Here is a 10155-nt window from a genome sequence, read left to right on the forward strand (position 1 = left end):
AGAAAATAAAAGGAGAGAGAGAAACAAGCCATAAGAGATGGTTAATGATAGAAAACAAACAACGTTGATGGAGGGAGGTGGGTGGGGGTGGATTAGATGTGTGATGGATATAAAGGAGGGCACTTGTTATGATGAGCACTGAATTCTGTATGTAAGTGATGAATCACTTAATTCTAATCTAGAAACCAATATTGCACTCTTTGTTAACTATCTAAAATTTAAATTAAAAAAAGAAGAAAGAAAGAAAGAAAGAAAAGAAAGCACTATGAGTGTGCTGTGAGTCTCAACAACACCTCCAATGGACAGGGTTATGTGGAGGGCATTCTCATCTCAAGTCAAGAGATGGACTTTTAAAAGATCTCTCAGACGCATGACATGTGTGTCCTGAAATTTTAGAGACACATGGCTTGGTACTTGTTTTATCCTTGAGAAATATAAATGGTGAGTACAATTGTAGAGAAAATTACAAACTGGAGTTGGGAAGATGGGGAAGAAGGCTAGGACTCTAGATGGGAAAAGCAAGTAGTAGACCTGATCCACTGCTTTCCTTACACTCAGAAGCCAGGCTACTTATAACCCTAATTGTAGGAGCAAATAATACTTGATTTCAGATTCATTTTGAAAATGTGCTTATTACCGCAAACCAGGAATAACTTTCTTAAACTGAATCAGTGTTTCTTATGACAAGTAACTGAAGGTATCAAAGCATGTGAGAGTTAGGGGTTACATGTGTCCCCAAAGTTTACATCTTGAAGTTCTAACTTCCAGGACTTCGTAATGTGACTATATTTGAAGGCAGGGCTTGTAAATAGGTAATTTAATAAAAATAAAGCCATTGAGGTGAGTTCTAAACCAATACGACTGGTGCTCTTATAAAAATAGGAGATTAGGACATGCAGAGAGAGATCCCAGAGAGATCCCAGACTCTAGAAACACCTTGATCTCAGACCTCTAGGAAGTTGAAGAAGTAAATTTCTATTGTTTCAGCTGTCCAGTCTGTGGTATTAGTTATGACAGATATAATAAACTAATACAGATTATGACCTAACACGTTGGATAGAGAAAAAGTCACTGCACAAACAATATCTAAAACTATAGTAGTGATTGATAAATACATACCATATAAAAATCATCCCATTTAAGTCTCATGGAATTATACATATTCAACATATGTATAATTTGAAATTATTTACTTAATAAGTTCTTAAAAATTAGTTTTATTGTCAAAACTTTTTTTTAATGATTTTATTTATTTGAGAGAGACATGAGTCAAGGACAGAGGCAGAGGGAGAGAAAGAAGCAGACTCCCTGCTCACCAGGGACTCCTACATGGGGCTCAATCCCAGGACCCTGAGATCATGACCCGAGCCAAAGGTCATGACTGAGCCATCCAGCTACCGCTCACCAAAACCTCTGATGACAACACATTAAATACAAAAATCTTGCGCAGTTTACTTGAGGAAGCTAAGGAGAATGTGTGGCAAAAATTAAAAACAAATAAATAAAAAATCACAGATTTTCTTAATTGTCCTGCCTGATTATCCTGGTAGACCTCTACTCCCTCCCCACCACAACCCTTGGTAGACTTGTTAGAAACTGTAGAGCAAGGGGATAGAGGGGAAAAAAAGACTGGGTATTGGTGGTTGATAACTTTTTAGCATGTATATATATATATATATATATACACACACACACACATATATGCACTAATATATAACATATATAACTGGCATATCAATATAACACCAAAAGCATAAGCAAGAAAAGCAAAATCAGAGAAGTAGGACTACATTGAACTGAAAAGCTTTTGCAGAGTAACAGAAATAACTGATTGGGTGAAAAGGCAACCAGCACAATAGGAGAAAATGTTTGCAACATGTATATCCATTAATTTCCAAAACAGATAAGGAACTCCTACAGACTAATAACCTGATTAAAATATGGGGCAAAGGGCATGCCTGGGTGGCTCAGTTGGTTAAGTATCCTACTCCTTGTTTCAGCTCAGGTCCTGATCTCAAGGTCGTGATCTCAGGGTCATCATACTGAACCCTAGGGTGAGCTCTGCACTGCACAGAATCTGCTTAAGTTTTTCTTTCTCTCTCCCTCTGCCCCTCTACCCTCCTGCATGCATTCTAGCTCACTCTCTCTTTCAAGTAAATAAATAAATCTTAAAAATAAAAAAAAAATTAAAAACTGGGCAAATGACCAAATAGACATTTCTCCAAAGAAGACATACACATGGATGATAGGTATTTAAAAAGATTCTCAACCTTACTAATCATCAGGGAAATACAAATCAAAACCACATGAGATATCTTTAGGATGGTTGTTACTTGAAAAAAAAAAAAAAAGATAAAAAGTATTGTAAGGATGTGAAGAACTTGGAACTATTTCAAGTAACTTTGTATATGGTGTGAGGTTTAAATTAAGGTCTAGGTATGAATGTATTACCTGTACGTATCTAATTATTCCAGCACTACTGGAAGGTTACCTTTCTTTTGTTGAATTGCTTTTGTGCCTTTGTTAAAAATCACTTGCTCATGTTTGTGTAAATGTATTACAGGATATTTATTCTGTTTCAGTGATAGATTTATCTGTCCCTCAGCCAATACTACAATCTTGATTACAATGGCTATGTAGTAAGTATTGTTACAAGGAAGACTGATTCCTTTCACTTTATTTTTTTTTTCTTTTCAAAATTATTTTAGCTACTCTAGTTTCTTTACCTATCCATATAGAGATTAGAATAAGCTTGTCTACACCCACACACACACACATAAAAATCATACTGGAGTTTTTTTTTAAGAATTGTATTAAAGCATTGTATCAATTTGGGGATGATTGATAGCTTTACTATGCTGAGAATTCCAATTTATGAATATGGTCTTCCTTTTCATTTGTTTAAATATGCTTGATTTCCTCTACTAACTTTTTAGAAATTTTCCACATATAACTTGTGTATATGTATGGTTAGATTTATATGCATCTCATTCTGTTTAAGCAATGGTCAATGGCATTGTATTTTTAATCTTGTTATTCATACACTCATTGCTAGTATATTGAAATGCATTTGATTTTTGTATGTTTGTCTGGTACCCTACATCCTTGCTGAATTCATTTATTTGCTTTAAGAGGGATTTTTGTTTTGCTTTTTTGGCTTGTTTTCTATAATACTTGAGATTCCTTACAAAGATAATCATCAATCATGTCATCTGCAAGGAGGGACAGTTAGTTTTATTTCAATCTTTCAGGTTCATACGCCTTCATTGCTTTATTTTACTGGCTAGAACTTCCAGCACTAAGTTAAATAAGAGTGCTTATAGTGAAACTCTGTACCTAGTTTCCACTACTAGGAGAATAGAAGTTAGTCTTTCACTTTAAAATATAATGGTAAGTATAGTTACTGAGTGTATAGTGCTGAAAACTCCCCCAATTTGGCAAAAGACATAAGCACACAGATTGAAGAAGCTGCGGTAATACCAAACAAGGTAATCCCAAAGAAACTCAAACCAAAACACATCATAGTCAAACTTTAAAAAGTAAAGACAAAGAAAAAAAATCTTGAAAACAGTGAAAGAAATGACACCTTACCTACCTGTGGGGTAAGGGAGGTGGAGGAATGGCAGGATTGGCATTGTTTAAATAGCAGTGGATTTCTCAGCAGAAACCATAGAGGTCAAAAGAAAATAGCACGACATTTTTCAAGTGCTGAAAGAAAATAACTATCGATACAAAATTCAGGAATCAAACTGAGGATTACAGAAGGGAAGGGGATGGGGGACTGGTGTGACCAGGTGATGGGTATTAAGGAGGGCATGTGTTGTGATGCGCACTGGGTGTTATATGCAACGATTCAACGAATCGTTGAACACTACATCAAAAAGTAATGATGTAATATATATTGGCTAACAACAACAACAACATAGTAATAATAATAAATACAGAATCCTATATCCAATGAAAACTACACTTTATCAATAATGGGGAAGGTAAGTCATTCTCAGGTAAAGAAAACTAGAATTCATAGCTTGCAAATCTATCTGGAAGTAACGGTTTAAGGAAGTTCTCTAAACCATAGGAATATTTTCTTCATCTGAATAGTTATACACATTAGCAGACACTTCTGTTACCCCCATTTCTAGATCTAGGCAACCACTCATCTACTTTTTTTTCTCTATGCATTTGTCTATTCTGGACAGTTCATATGAATGGAATCATACAATATATGGTCTTTTGTGAGTGCCATCATTCACTTAGCAAAATTATTTAAAAATTCAACCATGTTTTAGTGTTTATCAGTATGTCATTTTTTTGCCATGTAATATTTAATTGCATTGACATATCATTTTTGTTTATTCCTTCATGACTTGACAGGCATTTAGTTTGTTTCCACATTTTGGCCATTATGAATAACACTGCATAATGAACATTCATGTATTAATTTTTGTGTGTATATATTTCACACACTTACATTTCTCTTAGGAATATAACTGGAAAAGGATTGCTGGGTTATATGGTAACTCTGTGCTTAAAAATTTCAGGAACTGCCAAGTTCTCTTCCAAAGCAGCTGCTTCATTTCAAGCCATGTATGGGGGTTCCAATTTATCCATATCTTTGTCAACATCTGTTATCATCTGCCTTTTCTTTTTTTTTTTTTAACTATAGTTACCTTAGTGGGTGTGCAATGGCATCTCACTGCATTTTTTATTTTCATTTCCCCAATGACTAATGATGTTAATCATCTTTTCAGGTGCTTATTGGCCATTCGTTCAACTTTTTGGAGAAATGTCTATCCATATCCTTTGCCCATTTCTGAGTTCGGTTATTTGTGTTTTATTTTTGAGCAGCAGGGATTCTGAATATATTCTTGTTATGAGTCACTTATCAGAAATATGATTTGCAAATATTTTCTCCCATTCTGTAGATTTTTATATTGATCTTGCATACTGCAATCTTGTACATTTATCAGTTCTGATAGTTATTTTGAGGATACCTTAGGATTTTCTATATACAGCATCATAATATCTGCAAATAAAGATAATTTTACTTCTTTTTCAGTCTGAATGTGTTTTGTTATTATTGTCTAACTGCCTTCGCTAAAACCTTGGGAGCTATGTTGGATACAAATGATGATTACAGACACCATTTATTTATTTCTTTCTTTCTTGTATTTTTTTTTTTTCCTCATTGCAGGGGGAAAACATTCATTCTTTCACCATTGAGTGTAATGTAAACTGTAGGGTTTTCATAGATGGCCTTTATTAGATCAAAAATGCTAGTTCTTTGAATTTTTTTTATAATGAAAGGGTATCTAATTTTGTAAAATACTTTTTTCTGCATTCATTAAAAAGATCACATAGTTTTTGTCTTTTGTTCTATTGATATGGTGTATTATATTGGTCAATTTTTGGATGTTAAACAAACCTGCATTCCTACTTGGTCATGCTATATAATTCTTTTTATATGTTGTTGCATTCTGTATGCTAGTATTGTGTCAAGAATTTTTGCATATATATTCATAAGGGATAGAATTGTGTTGCTTCATTTCCATGTAATATCTTTATCTGGTTTTGATAAAAGATAATGCTGGCCTCATAGAATAAGTGGGAATGTATTTTCTTTATTTTGGGGGGAGAGAATTTATAAAGGGTTGAAATTAAATGTTCTTGAAGTGTTATAGATTTCATCAGTGAAATTTTCTTTATAGGAAATTTTGTATGTTGCTAATTCAAAACTTTTATTTGCTAGAGGTCTATTCAAAATTTTTTCACATTCTTCATTTTTACATTTGCTTTTTTCTTTTTTTTTAAGTGTGTCATCTATAAACATGAGCTAGCTGGATTTTCTAAATCTATTCTAATTTTCTTGCATTTCAGTCTTTAATGGGCTTACTTAAGCCATTAATATTTCATTAATAATATATAGGATTTTACTATATTTTAAAGCATTTTGATATATTTTCCTTCTTTTTTTTTTTTTTTTTCTTTCTTGCTTACTATAAGATTGATAAAAAGTTTCTTTATTCTTTTCTATTCCCTCAGGGGCACTTGAGTGGCACAGTTGGTTAAGCATCCAACTCTTGGTTTTTGCCCAGGTTGTGATCATCTCAGGGTGGTGAGATCAAGTTTGGATGTCATGTTGGATTCCACACTCAGTGGGGAGTCAACTTGGGATTCTCTCTCCCTCTTTCTCTGCCCCACCGAATCTGTCCAACTTAATATATGGAGATATACATTTTTCTTTTATTAAACTGCTACATAATACTTTGTTGTTTGGAAATCATATAATTTTTTCTTACTAGACATTTTATTACTAAAAATATACACTTTAAAAAAAAGTAACAAAGGCATAACATGAAAATAGAAGACTTTAGCTAAAAGAACACTCTTATTATGATTTAGAAAGCCCTTTATAATATGATTTCCATTTACCTCAGCCTAAGTGAGTGACAATCCAATATGATAGCTCTATGTTTTGATGAAATTATCAACCTCCCGAATCCAGGATGTGTTAGGTTCTCTCTTTCTCTGTGACCTTTGTACATTGTCCTCATTCTATTCCACCTATGACTAGCCTAATTTAACAAGCTTAATCCTAATCCTCTGCTTCTCAATATAGATGTTATTTTCTCTAGAGAGGACATTCTGACTTTCTGGATACTCTCCAACTCTGAATTGCAGGCCCCTTCTAAGAGAACCTATATCAATATCAACTTCATTACTGTACTTATATACTATAAGTAGAAATTTTCCTCCCCAGCTTAAACTTCAAACTACATGAGACAGAATAAGTCTGTTCAACTCACTATGGTATTCCAAAAGTTCAGCCCATGAAGTTGGTACAGAACAAATAATGGTTAAATAAATGAAAGAAGTCATTAATATCTCTTTCATTATTACATTTGGGGTTTCCGCATTGTATTTTCTCCAACCAATCAGCACAGTAATAGGAGCAAACATAAATCATAAAATTAATAATTCTGCTAAGATTACTTGAAATTATTTTAATTTTTGACTTCAAGTAGTAATCATTTTTTAAAATATTATTTATTTCCCCTTTCTAACTTACCCATTGTGAGAGCTTAACTTATTTGTATTATAGTTCTATATGGTTCCATTATGATGCTACAAGTCTAATAATACAATTGTATTTAGTTTATATATTTAGTTTATTTACTTAAAAAAAAAAAGAAATGAAAGAAAATTTTTGCCTTAGGGAAAATTTTCTGCATTATAAATTTCTTCCCAAAAACTTCTTCTGGGAAGAAGAAACTCATTAGACGATTTGCTAAATCTTCTCACTCCATTTAGGATTTTAAATTGAGGTGAACTACTTGAAGCTATTGTAGGACAGTTGGTTTTATTTGACTAATTGCTGTTAACACTCCCAAGTCAGTTCTTTTGCTCCCTTTGGGGATATAAAAAATTTGTTTTTTGTCTTTTGTCTCTCCATTGAAGATATTATCATATTACTGTATCTACTCAGACACTGGAATCAATATTCTTAACCACAAATTTTCTTAACCCAAAACATTTGACTCAACACCAACTGCTCCCAATCCTCACCCTAAAATATATCCTAAATCCATTTTCTTTCTTCCAAACCACAAATGCACTTCAGTTCCCTGTCATCTCTTATTTGGACTCTTACAAAACTCAAGTAACTGACTTCTTTATTTCTGTTCTTTTCCTTATCTAAATTATGCTTCTACCACTAAATTTCTAAAACAAGGCAAAAATAAGTCTTATCATGACCCCCCCTTCCCACAACACATACTTAAAAACCTGCAGTTGATTTCACTTAATCCTTTGCTAAAAGCCACTTGATTACAGAGTCCAATAAGAAATATAATGTGAGACACAGGAGGGTATGTGCTATGGTGAGGGCTATGAAATGTGTAAGTCTGATGATTCACAGACCCATACCCCTGGGGCAAATAATGCATTATATGTTAATTAAAATATGTAAATCAGAATGCTAATTTACTAATTTATGATAATAAGTGAAACCAAAGACCCCCCAAAAAAAAAAAAAACCCAAACACAGATTTTAAACTTTCTAGTAGTTACATTAAAACAGTAAAATAAAATAGGTATAACATTAACAATACATTTTACTCAGCCCAATATATATAAAATGTTATTTTAACATCTAATCAATATTGAAAGCTAAATAGTGATTTATTTTACAATCATTTTTCAAGCTAAATCTCTGAAATCTGATGTATTTTAATTTAGAGCACATCTTATTTCCAATTAACATTGCTGCCTTAATAAATACTAGTGCTGAGCAGAACCAGTGATTTTGTTACTACTTTTGGATAGGTCAGCTGAGATCTAGGCTGGGTTCAATAATCACTAATTTTCTAAGGCAGATAATTCCCAGCAAGGCTGGCAGCCCAGGGGTAGCCCAAACTATTAAAAGTAGAAATATATATGGGAGCGCCTGGGTGGCTCAGTGGGTTAAAGCCTCTGCCTTTGGCTCAGGTCATGGTCCCAGGGTCCTGGGATCGAGCCCCACATTGGGCTCTCTGCTCAATAGGGAACCTGCTTCCTCCTCCTCTCTCTCTGCCTGCTTCTCTGCCTACTTGTGATCTCTGTCTGTCAAATAAATAAATAAAATCTTAAAAAAAAATACTATTTAAAAGTAGCAATATATGAATAAAATGTGTCTGTGGGACTCTTGAAATGATTAGAGTAAAACTTGAGGTATTTTCCATTTTACAACAGCCCCCAAATCTACAATGTACATATTCATTTCTGTGTTCAAGAGTTATGGATCAGGTTATCATCAAAATCAGGATCTACATGAAATGTTTCAGGGTGAGAAACATTTTCTCAACTAGTAGAGAACAGGAGGAGAGCTCTTCATTTTCTTGATATATCAAGGAGACATCAAGAAACAGAGAGCACAGAAGAAATTATGCCAGTCCATGAAGTGTGGTTACATTAATAGTGTCACCTTTGCTTCTTCTCAAACATGGCTAAAGAAAGTTCAGTGTATCATTCACATCAGACCTTAAGCATTTTCTGTGTTTTAATATTCTCTCTAACTAATACTTGTGCAATCTTCCCTAAATCCTTTAGTTTTCTCCAGTAGCTGCTACTCCTCTGCATTGAGAGTAGTAATCTTCCCATTCCATCACCCACTCTCTTAGCCAACCATCCACCTTTGAACAAGGGCAATGGTAACCGACGGCTCCAGGGTTCACATCTATACCCACCTCCACCAGAGAGGGATTGATGTACATACTTACTAGTCCTACATTCAAAAATCCCAGATGTTTTTCATTAGACCAGAGAAGTGAGGTCAGTGTAAACATTGCAGCTTTGGGGGTGATAAGGCAACATTTTCTAAATTGAAGAAAGATGCTTTCACAGAAGAAAGGGATGGAAATGAAATAATAAAAAGAGTTCAATTCCACAAGTAGAAAATTTACCTCTGCACCTATAAGCAGTTTAGACTGATGCTGCATCAATGCTCTTGGAGCAGCCTGTTCAGATCATGACTCTGTGATGTTTTCCCAACATTTTTACAGACCATAAACTCCTCCTCTTCTAGTAAGTCGCGCAGCAGGTACCCATTGTTCATCAGACATTTGACAATTGCTTGAAAGTCTCTCTATCTTTCATCTGTCACATTTATTTTCACGAATCTTCTAAATCCTAACTCTTCAGTATCTCTTGAAATCATCTTACTTCCTTTCACCACTATCCTCGTTTACACCATCATTTCTCTCCTGGACACCATGACACCTTCATTACTGGTTGTCCAGCTTCCACTCTTGGCTCCTTAGAGCTCTTTGCACTTTGAGTGACATTTTAAAAATGTACATCTGATCATTCTATCCCCCTTTGGTGCAATGGCTTCCTATTGCTTATCAGGAACAAGATCTCAAGAATTAAGATTAGAACACATATCCTTAACAAGTTCTTAAGGTATATGATTTGGCTACCTACTTAGCCTCCTTTCTTACCATTCTCCTTCTAAAAATATATGGTTAAGTCAAATAGAATATATTTCAGTTCAATAAGTTTACACATTTTAAACTCAGGTCTTTTGCATGATATTCTTTATGCCTTGGACACTCTCCCTACTATTTCATTCCTATGTATCCTTCTGTCTCAATTTAGGCAGGCCTTCCTCCAGGTAAC

The sequence above is a fragment of the Mustela erminea genome, chromosome 4, assembly GCF_009829155.1.
Source record: "Mustela erminea isolate mMusErm1 chromosome 4, mMusErm1.Pri, whole genome shotgun sequence".
Taxonomy (NCBI): domain Eukaryota; kingdom Metazoa; phylum Chordata; class Mammalia; order Carnivora; family Mustelidae; genus Mustela; species Mustela erminea.